The following is a 21,541-nucleotide window of genomic DNA, read 5'->3' on the forward strand; positions in this document are numbered from 1 at the left end:
CTGATAGGCTTCCTTATGAGACTCCTTAAGATACTTTGTAAAGAAAAAATTTAAGAAGGACTAAATGAAGCATAAAGAAGCAAATTTGTCAAAAATTAGAGATATCTCTTGAATCAAAAAAAGTATTTATCAACAAAATATTTTAGAATGAACACAAAGAATGACTGTAAAGAACAGTACATGCAGCCATCAAAGACATTATCCCCATGAATGTTGGATGCAGATAGACAACTAGAAATCTAAGTCCCAAATCCATATGATCAGCATTTCTGAATGCCTTCTCCATGCCATGTACTGTGGTAGGCAATAAGGATACAATGATGGGCTAAAACAGATGTGGTCTCTCTGATGGTTAGTCTCACGCGTCAACTTGGCTCAGCTATGGAATCCAGCTTTAGGTCAAATGTCAGTCTAGAGGTTAATGTAAAGGTATTTTTTAGATGTGAATAGCATTTAAATCAACAGACTTTAAGTAAAGCAGATTACCTTCTGCTTTAGTCCACTTGGGCTGCTCTAAGAGAATACCACTGACTGAAGAGAATGGCTTATAACAGAAATGTATTATTTCTCACAGTTCTGGATGCTGGAAGTCCATGATCAAGGTGGCAGGTGAGGCCCACTTTCTGGCTTACACACAGCTGTCTTTCCCTGTACCCTCAAGTGGTGGGGAGTGATAGCAATCTCTTTTATAAAGCCACTAACCCCATTGTTAATGGCTTTGCCTTTATGATCCAATCACCTCCCAAAGATCCCACTTCCAAATACTATCACAATGGAGAATAGGTTTCAATGCACGAATTTGGGGAGAACACAAACATGCAGTCTATGGCACTCTCCAAAAGGGGAGCGGGCCTGTTCCCGTCAGTGGAAGGCCTTTGCAGGTAAGACCCAGGTCCCCTAAGGAAGAATGAATTCTGCCTCCACACTGTCCTCAGACTCAAGACGGCAACATCAGCCCTTTCCTGGGTCTCCAGCCTTCCAGCCTGCCCTACAGATTTCAGACTTGCCAGATGCCACAATCACATTAGTCACTTCCTTAAAAAGAAATCTCTCTTGTATACATATATACATCCTTATTGGCTCCGTTTCTCTATGGAACTCTGACAAATGCGATCCTCCATGTCACAAAACATAGCAGTCAAATTAATCTGTAAGTAAGTGTATATTTGGAAACTAAGATAAACCTACAGAAAGGAAAAAATTCTGATTCTACAAGAACATAAAGAGAATCTGACCTAAACTGGGATTAAGTGCCATGTGAAGTCTTCACCAAAAATGATATTTCAGCAGAGATTCTGAAAGAATAGGAGACAGGGAGGCAACAGTGTTCAGGTGGCGGAGAGCAATACCAACCGAAGGCAAAGCAGTGCAGGAGCCAAAGGAGGGAGGCAGGAAAGGAGCTGGAAAAGTGCATGAAGAACCTCGTATGCACATGCTAAGGTTCTCAGTCACTGCCCTCACAGTGATGTGAAAGCGCTGAAAGCACTTAGCCGGGGCTGACATCAGATTTGCATTTTAAACACTATTCAGGCTACTGTGTAAGAACCAGAATGGAAGAGGGCCAGGGTGCAGAATGGTGAATTGGAAAGAAAGGATGGTGCTATGGGCTGAATGTCTGTGCCCCCCATATTCACAAAGATGATGGTATTAAGAGGTGGGAAGGGCTTCGGTCAAAAGGGTGAGCCTTCATGAAAGAGATTAACATTCTTATAAAAGAGACTCCAAAGAGATACACCTAGCGCCTTCCACCATGTGAGGACACAGCAAGAAGGTCCCTGGCTATGAACCAGGAAGAGGGCCCTCACCAGAACCCAACCACACTGGTACCTTGATTGGACTTCCAGCCTCCAGAACTCTGACAAATAAATTTCTGTTTTTTATGATCTACCCAGTCTGTGAAATTTTATTATAGTAGCCTGAGTGAACTGAGACAGGTGGGGGTCGAAGTTTCTGACTTGTCAACTGGATGGCAGACACAACCATAGGGAAGCCTGGGCAAAACATCATGAATTTAGGCCTTGAAAATGTTGAGTCTGAGGTCCCTTTAAACACCTACCTGGAGACTTCCCTCTAGACCTGGTCCCCATGATTTCATTTCTAGATACTAGCTTCCTGAGGGGTTTCCCTGCTTCCACTCCTGCCCCTCTGGTGGTTACCCGGCACACAGCAGGAGAAGTGATCTTTTAAAAATGTCAGCCAAGTCAAATCACTCCTTTCTTCAAAATTCACACTCTTTTCCATGGAGTATAAGGTCCTGTGGATCTACTGTCTGCAGCTCAAAGAGGGCTAACAAGAAGTACTGTATTTTTCAGACTATAAGATGCACTTTGCCCCCCAAATTTGGAAATGGGGGTGAGTCTTATAGTCCGAATGTAGCTTACCCAGCTAGTAAATCTAGTTTACATTTACATTGGTGAAATATTATGTTATTTATGTTATAAAATATTTTATCACATTTTTTGCTTCAAAAATTTTTTCCCTATTTTCCTCCTCCAAAACCTAGGTGCCTCTTATGGTCCAAGAATACGGTGTGAGTCATCGGCTCAGAATGGTCACTGGTGTGAAGGGCATGAAGGAGATTGTATGGGGAGAGATTAGAGAACAATCCACGATGAAACCTATTACTTCCTCCTACCATGAAGACAGATAAGAAATGGCCAGAAAAAACAGGAAGAACACTATCAGAATATGGTATCATTGAAGCCAAGAGGGAGAAAAAAGCCTTTCCATAAAGTGATTAATGATACCAAATGCTCAGAGATGTCCAATGGATTTAGAATATGCAAGTCTATGCCTTTTTGGTATCTTGCTGAGTTCAGGCAGAGTGACTTGGGGAATAAGGCCAGAAGGTGGGATATAAAGTCAATGTGAGGCAAAGAAATGAAGACTATATACAAACAAGTCTCTCCAAAAAAGTGTGAAAAGAATTAAGTGGGGGTTGGGGAGTGTTAAGGGAGGTTTTGTTGTTGAGATGGAAGGGATCAAACGTTCACATGCAGATGGAACCAACTATTTGAAAGAATAGTCGAATATACAGAAGAGAGGATGGATACTTGGTAGCATAAAAAGGTTCAGGTGGAGGTAAGACAGATGGAAGGATGGCAAGAAGAGAAAGAATACCTCCATCAGAACACCTTCCTTTCCACATAGAAAGACAGGTGTGCTTATTGATATAAGTGGCCTTCTGACTTCATATGGAAAGGTAAACTCATCCCATCCATCTGACAGAGCTTCAATTTTCTCTAGGAAACAGAAGGTGAAGTTGGCAGTGAGAGAGAGGGCTAGGGAGGCAGAAGTTTGAGCAAAGTAGAAAAGGGAAGTACTATTGTCCTGGAAAATGAAAGAACAAGCTGACCTGACAAACAGTAGGATTCACAGGCAGCCATAGCAGCTCATTTGAGTTGGACAGTAAAGAAGTCTTAGTGGTAAGAACCTGCCTTGCAGAGTCACTTCCTCCAGCAAGGTTTACCTCCTCCAGTACAGGCACAGAAAAGACAGAAAATACCACCAGACAGTTGAATGTTCAGCAAGTTGATTAAAAGTAGTAAGAGAACCTAGGAGTCTGGAGATTCATTTTATCATAAAGATTATCAGGCCCTCCCAAGACACATGGTGATATCCACTGTCAAGACAAACTGCCAGATAGAACACTGCTTACTAACTCTACACTAGTCAGAGGTTTTACTAAGGTGATTTCTGAATTATGACACCGCAACAAAAGAAGACAGAAAAGTGCTCTGGCCAAGTGGCTCACGTGGATAGTGTCATCCTGATGACAAGCCAAGGTTTTGAGTTAGATGCCAATCAAGGCACATAGAAAAAAATAAACCAGTGAATGCATGAATAAGTGGAACAACAAATCAATCTCTCCCCTGCCTTCCTCTCTCTCTCTTTAAAAACAAAAAATTAAAAAATAAAGAAGACAGAAAGCAAAGTCTATTTCTGCACACAGCAGATAAGGAGAAAGGTCTCCGAGTACCACCACCATCTCTATACTTGAACAAAAGCCAGTGTGTCCAACACTACATGTTGGCTTTCACATCAACTTGCGTAGCAGGGAAACTGTCCTTTTACAGACTTCACGTTCAACTCCAGGTGCAGAGTCAGATAGGGGCCTTGGGAAAAAGAGGATGGTGGAGTCATCAGACAAACAGGACAGCCAGGAAAACCAACATTGCATTATTTGGTGCACCTTCTATATGGCTCTGTTGCTGGGCTCGGCTGTCTTTGTTCAGCTCTCATCATTTCCACTCAGGGCCTAAGGTGATGAGACAATTCTGGTTTATGAACAGCTTGCATTCTCGACTTTGGTTTCTCTCCATGAATAATTAACAGCAATGGTTTATTAAGTAGAGATGGCCTTACTTGTGCCCTATGAACCACTTGGCATTGAGCTCCCCAAGGTACGGAGGGTTTAACCCAGGTGTCCAAAGGAACACCACCACTCTCCCTCTCGAGCCACAGGACATCGACGGCAACCTATTGCAGGGTCAGCAAACTATGGCCCTAGTGCCTCGGCAAACCAGCAATCACTGAGAACCAGCACCTACGGCTGATGAAACCCCAGAGCCGTTGGAGCACCAAGGCGTCTTCTACTCATACTGTTAGAGTGATCCTGGGAGCTGATATGCAAAACCAAAGCAAAAACCAGGACACCTTTACCTTTCACTGTAGCAAGTCAGTTGATCTATAATACAAAGTTGAGTGGGTTTATTTTTGCTGTTGTTGTTTTCAATAAACAACACTGAAAGTGGACTAAAACATTGTGATTCATACTGCTCAGAAAACATCCTATAAGAAGGAAGGTTAATGCTTTGTTTCCTATCTTTTTTTTTTTCTTATTTTCCCTAGTTGGTGTTTTTGGATCAGAGTTTGAGATCAACTGTCAGATACCTACTGTGATGGGTCCCGGGTTCATGTTAGGCCAGAGAAAGCTATTTGCCTCTTCAGAGTTATCTGTCAACCCGTTTTCTAACACTGAATAATATACAATGAAACAATTTTTTTGTCTTAAAGACATTAAGGGCAACATGGCTGCACATATATAGCCATAAAAATTACCAGGTTCAAGGTAGGTTCTGAGCTCTTTGCGAACAACCTTGTGACCTGATTGTGAACAAAAACAAGAGTCCAGTCTCAGAACCTCAGTCACATTATGAATGCCATCCTCTATCATTGATATCCAGGTAAATGCAAACACCTGAAGGCATCACATCCTACTCATCATTATGTCCACATTTTTGCTTTTTGCCTTCAATCCTTGTTGAGTTGCATGATTTAGCTGTTTTGATTTGGGACAGATTTGACCAGCACCTTCTGTTAGCCCACAATGTCACTTTAACTTGGCTGTCTATTCAAATAAATCCTAAATCCTCCAGATCAATACCAGTTTTTTAACATCCAATCTAAAATCCAATGGAAAGAGCATAAAGATTAGGGCACTTAACCCATGTTAAAACTTGTATAAGTTCTTCCTTGTCCTCACAGCCAAGAGACACGCATCCCTCACAGAGCTTTAGATCTGACCTTCAGAGTCCCCAGCTGTCACAGTGAAGAAAACAAAGACTCCTCTCCCCAGACTGATACATCCTCCTGTCTCCATAAGTACTGCACTGGTATAAAATAACATCTTTCTCATTCAAGCCCCATTTACCACACTATACAGCTCCTTTTTTTAAAGAATATGTGCATGGTGGGGCAAAAGTAGGTTTACAATTGTGAATACACAAAGCAGAATTTATCCTTCTATTATTTATTAAAGCATTATTTTCCATATGAATATAAATATATATTATATAATTACATAAATATAAATATAACAAAATATAAATACATATGAGCAGTTTTAGGTTCACAGCAAAAGGGGAAGGTATAGAGATTTCCCATGTGGCCCCACCCCCACAGAGGCACAGCCTCCCCCAGTATAACTATCCCCAGTTAGAGGGGTACATTTGTTAAAACTGATGAACCTACATTGACATCATCATTATTATCCAAAGTCTACAACTTACCTTAGGGTTCATTCTTGGTATTGCATGTTCTATGAGTTTGGACAAATGTATTGACATGTATGTATTACGGTAACATACAGAGTACAGTTATACCTCAGTCCTTGTCAGCTTCAAACCTCATCAAACCCTGTACTCATAGCATTTTGATGAGAAAAAAATGTTTAAGCACTCAACGCTTGCTCAGGACTCATTGGACTTGCTAGAACTTATATGAGTCATGATGCTGCCCCACAAGAGAAAATGCTTCATCACTCCTCACTTGCCCAGTACTCCTTGGTTTTGGCATTTGTAGCAAGTCCTGGGACAAATTAATAACGAGTACCAAGGTACCACTGTACTTTCACTGCCCTCTATGCTCTGCCTATCCATCCCTTCTTGCCCTGGCAAATCCCCGGCAACCACTGATTTTTTTTTTAACTGTCTCCACAGTTTTGCCTTTTCCAGAACATCATATAGTTGGATTCATACAGTATGTAGCCTTTGCAGACTGGCTTCTTTGCCTTAGTAATATGCGCTCAAGATTCCTCCATGACGTGCTAGCTCATTTCTTTTTAGTGTTGAATAATATTCCATTGTCTGGAGGTACCACAGTTTATTTGCTCACCTACTGAGGGACATCTTGGTTGCTTTCAAATTTTGGCAATATGAATAAGGCTGCTATCGACATCCATGTGCATGATTTTGTGTGGACATAAGTTTTCAGTTCCTTTGGAAGAATACCAAGGAGCCCAATTTCTGGATCATACGGTAAGAATATGTTTTGTTTTTAGATTTATTTCTAAGTTTTTCTCATTTCACTTCTGAGTGTTCACCACAAATATTTAAAAATACAATTGACTTTTATGTGTTCACTTTGCATCTTGAGACTTTAATAAGTTTATTTATGAATTCAAGGAGCTCTCTTAGAGATTACTTAGTATTTTATCCATAGGCAGCCATGTCTTCTACAAATAAGGCAGCTTTATTTCCTCTCTAATCAGTATATCTCCCTTTTTTTCTTGCCTTATTGCACTAACTAGGCTCTCTAGTACCAGATTAAATACCAATGAAAGAGAGTATCCTGGCTTTGGTTCCAATCTTAAGGGAAAAGCATTCAGTCTTTCACCACTATATATGATGTTAGCTGTAGAGTTTTCCTAGACATACTTTAGCAGACTTAAGTTCCTACTATTTCTAGTTTGATATTTTAAGATAAACAAATTTTAAATTTTGTTATAAGTTTTTGCTATACCAGTTGATATGAGCATTTGTTTTCTCTTCATCAGTCACTTAATGTGGGAGGTTGCATTGACTGATCTGTGAATTTTGACAACCATACATTCCTGGGGTAAACCCTACTTGGTCACAGTGTCTTATTCTTTTTATATAGTGTTGTATTCGATTTGCTGATTTTTCGAGGATTTCCGCATCTACACTCATGAAGGCTGTTGGTCTATAGTTTTCTTGGAGTGTTTGTGTCTAGTTTTGTTATCAGGGCAATGCTGGCCTCACGCATTAGGTGCAAAGCTTCTTTTCTATTTTCTGAAAGAATTATGTAGAAGTGATGTTATTTCTTTAAATGTTTGGTAGAATTTTCCAGTGAAACTACCTGGACCTGAGCTTTTATTTGTGGAAAGTATTTAATTTCTTTATAGATATAAGACTATTCCAGGTATCTGTCTCTTCTTTGGTAAGTTTTGGTACTTTGTGGCTCTTAAGGAATTCGTACACTTTATCTAAGTTTTCCAATGCATTTGCAGAGTTGTTTTAGTATTTTTTAAATCCTTCTGATGACTTGTCAGGTCTGGAGTGACATCCTCTTTATTTCTTATGTTAGGCATCTGTGTCTTGTCTTATTTTTTTTACTTAGTTTGGCTACATCAATTTCATTGATCTTTTGAAAACATCAGCTTTTAGTTTCATTTATTCTCTCAACTGTTGTGCAATTTTCTATCTTATTAATTACCATTCATCTCTTTTTTACTTCTTTCTTTCTGGTTGATTTGAATTTATTTTATTCTTTTTCTATTTTCTTAAGGTGAAAGCCTAATTCATTGACTAGAAACTGCTATTTTTTCTAATGTAAGCATTTGATACTAGTAGTGTTCCTCTAAGCTTCAGCTGTATCCCACAAGTTTTGATATGTTGTATTTTCATTTTAATTCAAAATGTTTAAATTTGCTAAGAAACTTTCTCTTTGGCCTATGAATTATTTATAAGTATACTGTCCAACATTGGAATTTTCTAGTCATCTTTATATTCATTTCTAGTTGAATTTCACTATGCTGAGAGAATATACTTTGCATGATTTCATTTTTTTTTAATTTAAGATTTACTTTATCACCCAAATGTAAGATTTACTTTATGGTCAGCCTTGGTGAATGCTTCAGGGGCACGTGAAAAGAATATGCATTCTCTTGTTGCATGAAGTATGCCATAAATGTTACCCAGATTCAGTGAGTGCACAGTGTTATTCAGCTCTCCTCTATCTTATTATCTGCTGGCTACTATTGCTGCCAATAACTGAGAAGGGAGTATTGAAGACCCCATCTATAACTGTAGGTTTATCTGATTCTCTTCTCAGTGTTTGTCACTTTTTGTTGCTTGTATTTTCAACCTCTGTTTTCGGGTACATACTCATTTAGGTTCATTATGTCTTTTTGGCAAATTGAACCTTTTGTCATGATGTCATGTCTTTTAATTCCTGTAATTTTTCTTGATCTAAAGCCTCCTGTATCTGATACTATATATTTATTCCTCCTTTCTTCTGAATGGAGCAACCTTGATAAACTCTTAATAATTTTAATTATTATTTGCAAGGTTTTAGATTTTTCTATATAGAGAATCCTATCTGAAAATAATGGTAGTTTAAAGCTTCTTTCCACTTTTCATGCTTTTGAACCATATTTGGGAACTATTTATGACTAATTCTCCTTAAAATAGCAGGGATGGACATAGGCATTGCTACCCTTGTATAATCCTACATCGCATTCTACTGCTAATTTAAAACTTCCTTCTCTTTGAGCCCACAAGCTTATGCAGCACTTTTAGCAAAGAGGCACATGCTTACTTTTATACCTTTTTTTAAAATAATTTTTTAAAGATTTTATTTATTTATTTTTAGAGAGGGAAGGGAGGGAGATAGAAAGAGAGAGAGAAACATCAATGTGCGGTTGCTGGGGGTCATGGCCTGCAACCCAGTCATGTACCCTGACTGGGAATCGAACCTGCAACACTCTTTTATACCTTCTTAATTGGTAAATATTGTGATCCTTCCTCAAATTCACAGCTTCAAGATGAATAAAAGAGATACAGTTAGGAAAAGAGAAAACCATTACCTAGTTGCCGAAATATACCTAAAAATCCAGACATTTGGTCAGATCTGTCCTCTATTGGAGGTTCTCTTTGTTAGCCTCCTGCCTTTGTTGTAGTCTGTCCTTTTCAATGTACCCCATACACTCAACTAAAGTACTGGTCCAAAACACCCACACCTACAACCTCGCTCCCCATTTGCAACTGCCTCAAGGAACTCTCCATTGCCTAACAGACCACATCTCAACCCCTGTGTTTGGCTCCACAGCCCTGCAAAGTCCAGGCTCCTCCAACACCTGACCTTCCATCGGCCTCTACAATACCCACTTCCTCGTTAGCAATTCCACAATCCAGCGGATTCTGAAGTGCAATGTCCATTCCCACCTCTCTGTACCTGGTTCCCTTCCTTCGAGCTGCCTGCACTTCTTCATCTGTTTCTGAAATATTCTTAAAGGCTCCCTTTCAAGTTCCACTTCCTCCATGAAGCCTCTCAAGCACCAAAGGAAAAGAGGTTTTCAGTATGTGGTGTAATTTGTATCTGGCCCATGTATGTACCACCCAATGGCCAGTTTGGAACTTGGGCAGCATCTGGGTTCGCTGGGGTTCTAGTCTGTCAAATCTGGGCAAATCTCACTTCTCTTCTCTGGTTCATTCTCCTATAAGATGGAGTAATGGGGACTCAGACTGCACTGTGATGTATCATGGTCCTCAGTGATCATTCCACTCTCCCACCCGATGTCCTTCCAATCTGCTAGTCATTGCCTGCCTGTTACAGGCTATGCTTTCTTGTTCACTATTGCAGCCTTTCCTACTCTGCCAGGACTACTTCTATACTGTCCACTGATGAACACAATAAACATTTACTCAATAGGAGGGGAAACTGCTTACTTCTCTCAGAATGCTACTGGGTATGTTTGCAAGGAATACAACAGGCACCTGTGGGTAAGCATTCACATTTAAATGCCTAAGGCTAATAATCAGGAGGGGAACAGGCTTCTCCTCCCCCACTGGTATATCCACAGAAGCCTATAGATTAGGGAGAACCAAGAAAGACAGGCAAAGATCTTTTTCAAAATCAAGGACCCCTGTGGCAGAGTCCTTTTATCCTCCCTTCTCTGTAAAACTGGGAAACATGAAATAAGGGCAGGGGAGGGGTTTCACTGGAAACTGAACCAGGGTTTCCAATGCAGTGTGATGGGTGGAGTGGGGAGGGCAGCTGAGTGGTTTCCCCATAACAATCTAACTCTAGCACTTAACCATGGTTTAGAATATCTGCCACTTAAGATCTGTGGAAAGAAAAGGTTTGGTTGTTTTTTTTATTATTTTGTTTTGTTTTTTGTTGAAGGGCAAGAGAAAGACCAAATCAATATTAAAATAAGAGCAGGAGATAAAAGTAATAGAGAAAACAAGAAAGGTATCTAAGCAAAGCAGTGTATCAGGTGAATGAAGAATTAATTAATGTGCACATATATGCACACACATGCACATGTATGTATGCATGAGCTTCCTCATCTTGCACTCCAGCCTCGCCTTAAGTAAGGACTCAGTCTGCATCTGCTCAAGGTATAGAAAAGTTACAAAACCAGATTGGTAGGTTTATGCACCATGACAGCACTGGGTGTGTGAATGCCCCGCCACCCATGGGAGGGGGCTTCAGAACCTGAAAGACCCCAAAGAGACAGTATGCAAATATGGGGCTTATCACAAAGGGTATAAAAACCCTGAGGAACACTGCTGTGGATGACCACTCTCAGCCAGCAATGAAAGACCAAACTTGAATCGACAGCCCTGACGGAGGAGGCAGCTACTCTTTGGAATATCAAAAAGAAATCCCATAATCTGACACCATAGATCAAAAAGAGGTATTAAGAAAAACTGACAAACGTGGCTGTAGATAATTAAACTTTTAGCCAACAATAAAAAGACAAAGTGTACTCAATAACTCTGATGGAGAATGAAGCAACTGTTCCTCTGAATATTGAGAGAAAAATCCCCAAATCTGACGCCAGAGAGCTGAGGTCCACGATGCCAGTGAGTCTCAGCGGGGAGTGAGTTTGTGGGAGTCCCAGTTCCACACTGATGCTGACACTTGCCATGGCCAGGAAAAGCATCAGGCTCCTGTGGCATTCTGAGACTAACTGGCCTGGGGAGGGGGGCTGTGGTGGAGGGTGACCCACCTTCCTGTGACCGTGCATTTGTGCATGTAGGATTGTGAGAGATGATTTCTGTAGGTTCTTATGGCATGCAATGCAAATTCATACTGTAAGACAGAGAGAAGACCAGCACTAAGGAGTCTGGCCTGATAGTGGCCCTGGTGGATAGTGAGAAGTAAGGAAGCCTACTGCCCAATTAAGCCAAGGCCCCAGTATGCTCACGTGGAACCTGCCATTGTGTAATAGTGGGTAGAGTAAAGCAATACTTCAGGTAAGTAGGAATGTTACATAGAGTGGCTGTCACATCTCCAAGTCTGCAGCTTTTGTTTAGAGAAATAAGGTATTTCAAAATGCAAAACTAACAGAATACAGTCATGGGCCATTTAATGTTGGGGATACATTCTGAGAAATGCATCATTAACGATTTCATCTTCGGGAGAACATCAGAGTTTATTTTTTTTAATCTTCACCCATGGATATGTTTACTGAGTTTATAGAGAGACAGGAAGGTAGAAAGCAAAACCTCAGGGTGTATGTGTGTGAGAAAGAAACAGTGATGTGAGAGAGAAACATCAACCGGTTGCCTCCCGTATGTACCCAGGTCCAAGCAGGGATGGAACCCACAACCAAAGTACGTGCCCTGACCAGGAATCAAAAGGCAACCTTTCAGTGCATGAGATGATGCCCCAACCAACTGAGCCACCCAGCCAGGGCTGTGCTATACTGTTATACAACTGGCAGCACAAATTTCTTTATATTACCATTACCTCAAACGTGAATAATGCATTACACTACAATGTTATGATGGCTACAAAGTCACTAGGCAATAGGAAGTTTTCAGCCCAAGCATAATCTCATAGGACCACTATCATATCACATTCCATCACTGACCAAAACATTATATGGTGCATGACTATAGTAACTTGTTTAAAATAGTTGAGACTAGCTTACACATATAATGAGAAATGCAGTCTCCCTCCCTCTCCTGTTCCCAAGCCACCGAGAGGCGCTGTTGGAATTTTGTGTGTTCTTCCAGAGATGCGCCACGCATTTATAAGCATGTTGACTATAGGTGTTTGGGAGCCTATTCACCTTCCATACCCTTTTCACAGAAATTAGGTCGAATATGATACTCAAGGTTCTGTATCTTACTCTTTTCGCTGCTCAGTGTACCTTGGAGATGGATGCATGTTGGCATGTTCAGATTTGATTCAGACAGTGTTCCATCTCTAGATGTCCCATAATTTGAGTCAACAATTTTTGAAGAATAAACTCTATACACACCCAGACTAATGTCTTAGACTGGCATGGCCGCTTTACTATGTGCACTTTGCTACATTAAACCTTCACTTCCATTTTTCCCTCATCTCCATCTGTCAGAATCCCATGCTTCCTTCTAAGATCCAAATTAACCACCTTTGTTCCTTGAATCCTGACTCACTACTAAGGCCATAAGTGATTGTTCTGTCCTCCCAATCAATTCTAACATTTCAGACTGTGTTAGGACATCAGCAAAAACCAGCCTCAAATAGCTGCCGTGTGTTCATGTCTCATTCTCACTGCTGGAGTACAAGCCCCTTGAGGGCAACATCATCTCACTCACCTTTGTGTGCTTCATGACCTCCAACACTGAGCCTGGCACGAAGCAGGCAGAACAAATGTTGTCTATGGAGTGGGAAACATGTGCTTCATGGGTGTTGGGGGTTGAGCTGTGTGTCCAGAATATCTGACAAAGTCCTACCTACAGGACCTCAGAACGTGTCCTTTGTTGGAAATAGGGTCGGAGTAGGTGGGTCCTTAATCCAGTATCACTGTTGTCCAAATAAGGAGAGACATGAAGACAGAGATATACAGGGAGAATGACATGTGATGGCAGAGGCAGAGACTGAAAGGATGTATCTCTAAGCCAAGAAACTCCATCAATTGCTGGCAGCACCAGAAGCTAAGAGAAAGTTCTGACACTATTCTCTGATACCAAGTAGATGTCACACAATTTGATTCCGTTCTGACATTAACTACCCAAAGTTAGGGCAGACACCACAAGTTCAAAACAAAGTACTTCACAAGACTACCCCTCATTCAGATGCCAGCCACAAGTTTTGGGTGTTCCCAAACCACCCATAATTATGCCCAGCTGGCTGCAAATTCAGAGCTTCCCATAACTCCCTGGGGTTCAATAATCCATTAGGACAACTCACAGAACTCAACGAAAGCATTACACTTACGATTATAGTTTTATGTATGTGGATAAAGGTTTTAACTTAGAACAACCAAATGAGAGATGCATAGGTCAAGGTCTGGGGTAGGGAGGAGAGGGGCGCCAAGCTTCTACAAGCTCTCTTCATGAAATCCAGGTGCCTTCCCAAACAAAGGAACACTACTGAATTTTGGTGCCTGGAGTTCTCACACGGGGTTTCATTATGCAAACATGACAGATTAAGTCACTGGCCATCACTGGACTCCACCTCTATCTCCCCTGCCCCCAGTGGACTTTAGGCTGGGCCAAAGTTCTAACTCTTTAATCATGTGATTGGTCTTTCTGGGGACCAGCTCCCACCTTAAAGTTATTTAGGGGCTCTCCATTAGTCACCTTATTAGCATAAGATAGTATGACTATCACTCAAGAAATTCCAAAAATTTTGAAGCTTTGTGCCAGACACTGAGGACAAGGGGGAAATGTTCTTTATTAAACCACAGGAAGAAACAGATTCTTCCCTGGAAACTTCAGAGAGAACATGGCCCTGCCCCCACCTTGATTTCAAACTTCTAGCCTCTAGAACTGTGAGAAAATAGTTTCATGTGGTTTCAAGCCCCCCTGTTTGTGATAATTGTTAGAGAGTTGGTAGGAAACTGAGTGGATGGAGCAAGGTCTTCCCCTCTGGGTAACACTAGGGTTAAAAGGAAGCTTCAGTATATTCCCTTTGTTTCCACACCATCCAGTATTTCCTAACACCCCATCTGGCCATCTTCAGCCCTCCTCACTTCTCAGTACACTCCAGTGCTTCGCCCACCTGTGGAGGAGCCCCAACTCCATGACCTCTTAGGCCGCTCTCTCAGCTCTAGAACCTGACCCCAGCTGCCTGCTGGACTTCCCCCCTGGAACTTCTCATAGGCTCTTTCTCAGCCAAGAGAAGTCCACTCAGGTGTGACTGTCCACCCATGGTGCAAACCCAAACTTCAGCAGTAGCTTTACCTGCAACTGCTCCCTCAAGTTCCATCAAGGTCCCCTGATTCAACATCTTAAATATCTCTGGGACCTCTCCATATCTCACCTCCTCGTGGCTACAGATCTGATCCCAATGCCCATCATCTCCCCTGGAATACCTACTGGGTTTCCTAGTCAACAGCATCATCTCCTAAGTAGTTTCTCTGTATCACGCTTTCTCCCTGCCATGTGTTTCTCCAATATGCCTCCACAATTACAAATCTAAAACCCCAATCTGATCTTGCTAACTCCCATTTAAAATAGTAACAGCAGCATCTTACACTTACTGAAGGTTTGTTCTGTCCCAGAAATATTTTAAGTATTTTATGTGTATTAATTTATTTTTAAAAATCATAGGGTAGAAAAATATCTCCATTTTGCAAATAAGACAATGGAGGCTTACAAAACCTAAGTGATTTTGCAGTTCGTAAATGATAAAAGCAAGACAATGAACCTATGGGAATCTGACATTAGAACCCATGCTCATAACCCCAAAACTACGGGGAGGGGTCAATAACCTATTATTGATCCTCGGGTAAAATCCAAATCTGCTGAATCATGTCTTATAAACAAGTTGAAAACACGACAGACCCAGGTTTCCACCTGCTGTCCCTGGCACTATTAATTATGTGATCACCCTCCGAAGTGTCCTATTTGGACAATAAATTAGATGGCCATCCTATTTATAACCCCCATGCCTACTCCCCATGACAATCCAATCATGGAGAACTTATTGTACGTCCTTGAAGGAGCCACGCTCTACATTCCTTGGCATTCATGCACATCACCCCCACTTCCCTTCGTCTGCTGACAAGGCCTCACCTTCAGGGCTCAGCTTATAGGAATTCCTCCCAAACTTAGTTACATTCTCAGGGTCCCATAAGCAACCCACCTCTTGTCAAAGACACCACAATTTGTTACCATGATACGTTTAGTTGCTTTCTTACTCACACATTTCTGACAAAGCACTTGGCACACAGTAGGAGTAGTGGACACCAGACTCCCCTTCAGGAACCAAACGCCTTCTCCTGAGCTGTTGGGGATGCAGGCAGAGGACTGCCCTCAGCTGTCCACCATTTGGCTGAAGGTCAAGCCATGTCTCAGGAGAAGCATGATTCCTCCAACAACTGACCAAGGCAGCAGTACAAAGGCTCTGTCCTTTCTCCCCAATTCAGGACTACTCTGAAGAGACACACAAGCTCCAGAACCCAACACAGAATCAGCTGAGGCTTTCACTGTGACATCATAGCTCACCCTCTCCCTTTGCCTAGACCCTCTCTCTTCTGCTCCCTTCCACAGGTGCTGATGCTAAGAGTGCTCCATGATGAATGCATTCTGCATGGTATGCTCATGACCTACTTCCCAGGGACACACCCTGTGACAGTAGGTGATCAGTACATATATGTTTAATGAATAGCTTCTTTACTCAATAAGTTGTTCTCACTTACACATACCTCTTAGCATCTATAACTATTCAATGGCATAGGTGTGGTTTGCTAATGGAGGCTCATACTTTCAAATTAAAGGCAACTTACTAAGGACTAATTTTAAAGCAGTGTTGTATTTTTTGCTAATATAGTAAAATCTGGGAGCTCACGAAGGAATTATTACAAGCCTACAGCTAAAATATTTAGCATAAGAAACCTCAATTTAGTGACAAAAAATCTATTCTGATGCCTGTTGCAGCAGCACACACAGCCTCAGCTCCTCACCCACAGTAGATTCCTCCTGCCATCTGCAAAGCACTGTGGACAACACAGACAGGAGGCAGAGGGGTCGGCCTGGTCCCTGCAAACACATGCAGACTCCAGGCTAGTCAGAAAACAGAAACAACAGCCACAAGAAATCAAAGCAAGATGAAGTAAGTGACAAAGAGAACAGCAGTTCTGCAAATGCACAAGGGAGCAATAGGGGCACAGACAGAAAGGGGTGGCATCTGAACTGACCCTGAGAATGAATTTGACAAAAAGTTCTTGAGTCCCTTCTCTATCCCAGACACTGTGCTGGGATCTGTAGGCTACAAGATGACAAGACTAGGCAAGACAGAGGTGTGCAGAACCAGAGTGCAATTCACTGAGGATTTTTTTTATACTTTCTTTCTTTATTTTTAGACAGAAGGGAAGGGGGGGAGAAAGAAAAGGAGAGAAACATCAATGTGTGGTTGCCTTTTACGTGCTCCCTACTGGGGACCTGGCCCATACCTGGCCCACAACCCAGGCATGTGCCCTGACTGGGAATTGAACTGGCAACCCTTTGGTTCACAGGCCAGCACTCAATCCACTGAGCCACACCAGCCAGGGCCAATTCACTGAGTTTTATACATCAATATGAACCAGTGCTCTGGAATACAGAAGAATCATTCTGATAAATAAATAGAAAGGAGACAGTAGTTTGATCAAAGGAGAAAACTTTGCCAAAGTAATATTTGAACTTCACTGACTAACATTTCCAATGACACATTCTACAAACTCTAGTTTGAGGATTGGGTAACCCATGAAACATGGTCTCCACACTCAAATCACTGGGTTCAGCCAAGTTACAGGGGACACTGTTGAATGTGCAGCCAGAATGCTTTCCTCCTTCCTCTTTCTGACCAGAGCTTGGATTCTGTCCAGGTATCCATCACTACTCCACAAACATCTCCTGATTTAGAGGGGCATTCCCCACCCCCCCTCCTGAGGGGTCTGGATGGCTCTGAGGCAGTCATCATGATCCTACCTCCTCTGCCAGTGACTGGGTCAAAGGTGCAGGTGTAGCTTACTCACCCCACCATGTCCCTTCCTTCCAGCTCACGTTAATGGTCAATGGTAAACAAGTGAAATAAATTGGCTTAAACTAGAGGAAAGGACTTTGATCTTATGATTGGGACCATTTGAGCTGCCATAATAGCATACCTAGTAGGTATGCAGGTGGCTTATACAAAACAGAAGTTTATTTCTCACAGTCCTGGAGCCTGGGAAGTCCAAGATCAAGGCACCGGCTGATCTGGCAAGGGCCTGCTTTCTGGTTCATGCTGGCGCCTTCTTGCTGTGTCCTCACATGGCAGAAAGGGCAAGGGAGCTCCTTAGGGCCACTTTTATCAGGCTGTAATCCCATAAATGAGGTCCCTGCCCTCATGACCTGACGGCCTCCCAAAGGCCCCACCTCCTAATCCCATCCCCTTAAGGATTAGAATTTCAACATGGGAATTTTCTAGGGATACAAACACTCAGACCACAGTGCCTTCTTTGAGTTAAAAAACATGGATGCAAATTACCTCAGTTGCCTCTGGCAGCTGTATTTTGACCATGAAAAAGCCCATCTGAGGAAAAGCCAACACAGATGAAGGCAAAGCAAACTGGAAAGATCACAAGGCACCTGGACTCACCCTGCCTTCAGACGACCTGTCGTCTGAAACACAGTTTCTTTGTTGTTTAAACCACTCTGAATTGATATCACTTACAATATAATTAAGAGCATTCTCAGTGATACAAATGATCAACAGCTTTCTTCCCTGCAGAATCTCTTAGAGCCTTAACCACAGGTTGTAAATTTGTAAGAAGAGTCTACAGTGTGCTGCATTTCCGAGTCCAAGGATATTTTCCCCACAGAACAAAACTTGATAAAGAAAAGAAAATGACATTCTTCTTTTCATGGATTCAAAAATATAGTCTGGCCTGTGTTGTAGGAAGTCAGAGAAGAGATTCCAGGCAAGAATACAAACAAATAGGGCACTGTAATTAACAGCCAAGGGTAGAGAAAGACTCTAAGTAAAAATTGGAAATGAAAAAGAAGACATAGATGAAACACAATTCAGAGACATTTTTGTAGTAACTGACTGCACATGGAGGACTGAGAAATGACTTCTCTGAATACCAGGAAATGTTCCCTCTATCACTGCTAAGTTCAAAGATCCCTGGCAAACTGATAAACGCAGGGTCTTTGATGCCATTGATTGGAGTCTGGTCAGCACCTGGGAATGCTGACCAGCCATCATCCCTTCCCCATCCTCTGGGCAAAATTCCCTAACCTCCCTGTTGGGAACTGCCTCTCCCCACTGCAGTCTCTGTGGCCTGGCAATCCAGACAGCCTCCTGCTCTCCCATTGTCCCAAAGGGACTGTTGGGTCACATGAGCCAAACAAAACCAAATGGACTCTCTTCAGTGGCAGAATCCCCAAAGCAAGCCCATGACAGAAAACAATTGGGAAGCAAGCCCCCTGAAGAGGCTGTCCTGTTGCCCTGCGGCAGGGGCACTGTCTGGTCACCCCGCTGACTTTGTGGGCCACCTCATCCTCAAATCTCTGTTTCCCCTCCAATTGATTAGCCAGAGTCTACGCCTGCTGCTGCACCAGAGAACCCTATTTGGTTGTAGGAACCGCTACTCCTCACTTCCAACCCATGCAGACCAAGTTTCAAAATGTTATGACTTTAAAATGAGCAACCCTACAAGGTTATTAGCATGTCATTTCCTAATAGCAGACTATTTATTGTATAAAATGAGATCTGACATCATGTCCTTCCCAGAGTGTGAAGATATCTCCCATGTTTGAAATTGAGAATTTCAAACTCATTTCTATTTAGACATTTCAGGGCCCCAAACTTAAAACACCATTATATGAAATTCCAGCTAGATTTTTATATTCTAATATAAAATTTCATGTAGCCCCTTTGGTTTGAGTCCTGGGATGGTTTCTTGTTTGTTTGTTTTTTTTAATATAATACATTTTTGTTTTAAATAATTTGGAAGTGGTTAAAAAGTAGAAGCAGCAAGAATTCATATTACTCATAATCCCACCCAGAGATAAACACCACGTGCTGAACCTTCCAGTCTTTCCTGATTTCCTTCCAGAGTCTTTTCTGTGCATTTCAAACAAATATTGCACAATCTCGGCTCTGTGTGCACTTTTGTATCCTGTTTCCTTATCTTAAATTTTTTGAATATTGTAAAACATTAAGATCATTACCACTGTGTAGATGTGCCAGAACTTACTTAATCATCCCACTAACGTTAGACACAGTTTTCCACCTTTCCCCTACTGTAGACTCATTAAAGGGTACCTACCGATGCAGAGCATCAGTATCAGAGCCAGCAGATTTGGGAGCCGATCTCAACTGCCTCCCTCACCAACCAGCCCTGCCACCTGCAGCAACTACACTCTCACCTGCTCTGAGACTCGTGCAGAAAATGGGGGATGGATCAGGACCGCCTCCTAGATTTGCTGTGAGGATTAAACAGGAACGCCTGTAAACTGCTTTACAAGTAAGTGTCTGTCAGCAGACAAACTCAACAATGAACAGCACTGAAACCGAGGCGAGTGTACACACAGGTCTGCAATCTCAAAGGTGCATTAAGGAGACAGAGCTCAGAGCTCTGCCCTTTTCATATTCTGTATTTTTTAAGGTCTCTGTTTGAATAATGTGTTACGTAGGAGTCTGTAGGGCCTTTTGCAGATATAGAAACTACTATCTTTGCACACACAGTGTGGAGCTATAAAATACCGTCAGAGGACACTCTTACCCTTTCTGGAGAAAATGCAATGAGGAAACAAAGTGGAGAGCTTTCCATTGTCAGAAATTTCATTGCATGCTCTTTGCGGTCAAGGCTACGTACAAGGTACTGGATTAACTTAAATAAATGTGACACCTGTATTTTTATACAAGTCAAGAGCAGTTAATTAGCATCTTAAAACCACCTAAACCAAAGTAACTTAAGGGATCTCAAGGCTGCAGAGACCCAGAGAGTATCTGGGTTTGACCTTGACCTGCACAGACCCAGCACCAATCTGGTTCTGCCTGTCTTGGTCTGCTTCTTCTACAGCTTCCATTGCCCATCTGTAAAATGTGCCTGTAAGCAGCACCCAATTCACTTAGATGTTGCAATGAGTCAATAAAAATGCCCATAAGTACACAACCCAGTGCTTGAGTACAGGTGACACAGCTGTGGCTTTTGTGGCTGTCCTCTCTCTGGGTTCAGGAAGGGACCGCCTTTCCCTGCCCCACCTAAAGTGAGGTATGGTCAGGTGATTTGCTTCAGCCAATGAAATGTGACTAGAAGTGCAAGTGTCGCTTAGAAGAAGGAGCCAGCATCTGATTCACTACATCCTTACCTGCTACATTTGAAACAGATACATGTGGGCCCTTGAAGGGCTACTACCAGCCTCCTAGGTCAGCACTGTAAGCCATGGGGATGTTAAGGGTTTTTGTAACTGCAGAACGACCTAGACCCTTCTAAGTAATGTAATAACTATTCATCACAATGGATTTAAAATAAGCAGGGCCATTAGTATTATTGATATCTCTAGATGTTTCACATTTGTGACTAAACACAGAAAAATTGGGTTTGATCTAAGAAAACAAGATAAACAGGTATCAATTTCAAGTTATAAGTATCAGGAAACTCAGGATATAAATAAGGTTGAACAAATATCTCATGTCAAAGAGACTTTCAATTGCAAAGGAGAGTGATAACAATCATAATTTATTGAGTGCTTATTATTTCCCAGGGGTTATGCTAAAGATATTTTACTGTCTTATTTAACCCTGGCAATAATCCCATCGAGGAGGTGTCCTTCCAGTATGGTAGGATGAGAATTTCTCTTCTCCTCATTACTCCTCTCCCCACTGTGGGAAGGGTTTATTTAAAAAATGCATATATATATGTGTGTGTGTGTGTGTGTGTACATATACTTATATATATGTAGTTATATAAGTTATATAAGTATATATATAACTACGTAGTATATATAAGTATAGTAATAATTAGTAGTAATTAGTATGTGTATATATACTAATTAGTATGTATGTGTATCTCTCTCTCTCTCTCTCTCTCTCTCTATATATATATATATATATATACTAATTTTGAAGTGGATATAAGCAAGAGAAAAGTGTTACCCTAAAG

At 41.7% G+C, this 21,541-nt stretch overlaps 1 protein-coding gene and 1 long non-coding RNA gene across 7 annotated transcripts in view; both read right to left on the reverse strand.

Moving 5' to 3' along the window:
* ARHGAP44 (Rho GTPase activating protein 44) overlaps positions 1–21,541 on the reverse strand; it is a 180,999-nt gene that overhangs the window by 149,087 nt on the left and 10,371 nt on the right. The window lies entirely within an intron of this gene.
* On the reverse strand, positions 8,387–10,773 carry LOC118502085. The gene is made up of 2 exons (XR_004904759.1): positions 9,237–10,773; positions 8,387–9,068 (listed from the first exon to the last, which is right to left on the reverse strand). It is a non-coding gene; the product is annotated as an uncharacterized LOC118502085 (long non-coding RNA).

This window comes from Phyllostomus discolor, chromosome 8 (assembly GCF_004126475.2).
Source record: "Phyllostomus discolor isolate MPI-MPIP mPhyDis1 chromosome 8, mPhyDis1.pri.v3, whole genome shotgun sequence".
Classification (NCBI taxonomy): Eukaryota; Metazoa; Chordata; class Mammalia; order Chiroptera; family Phyllostomidae; genus Phyllostomus; species Phyllostomus discolor.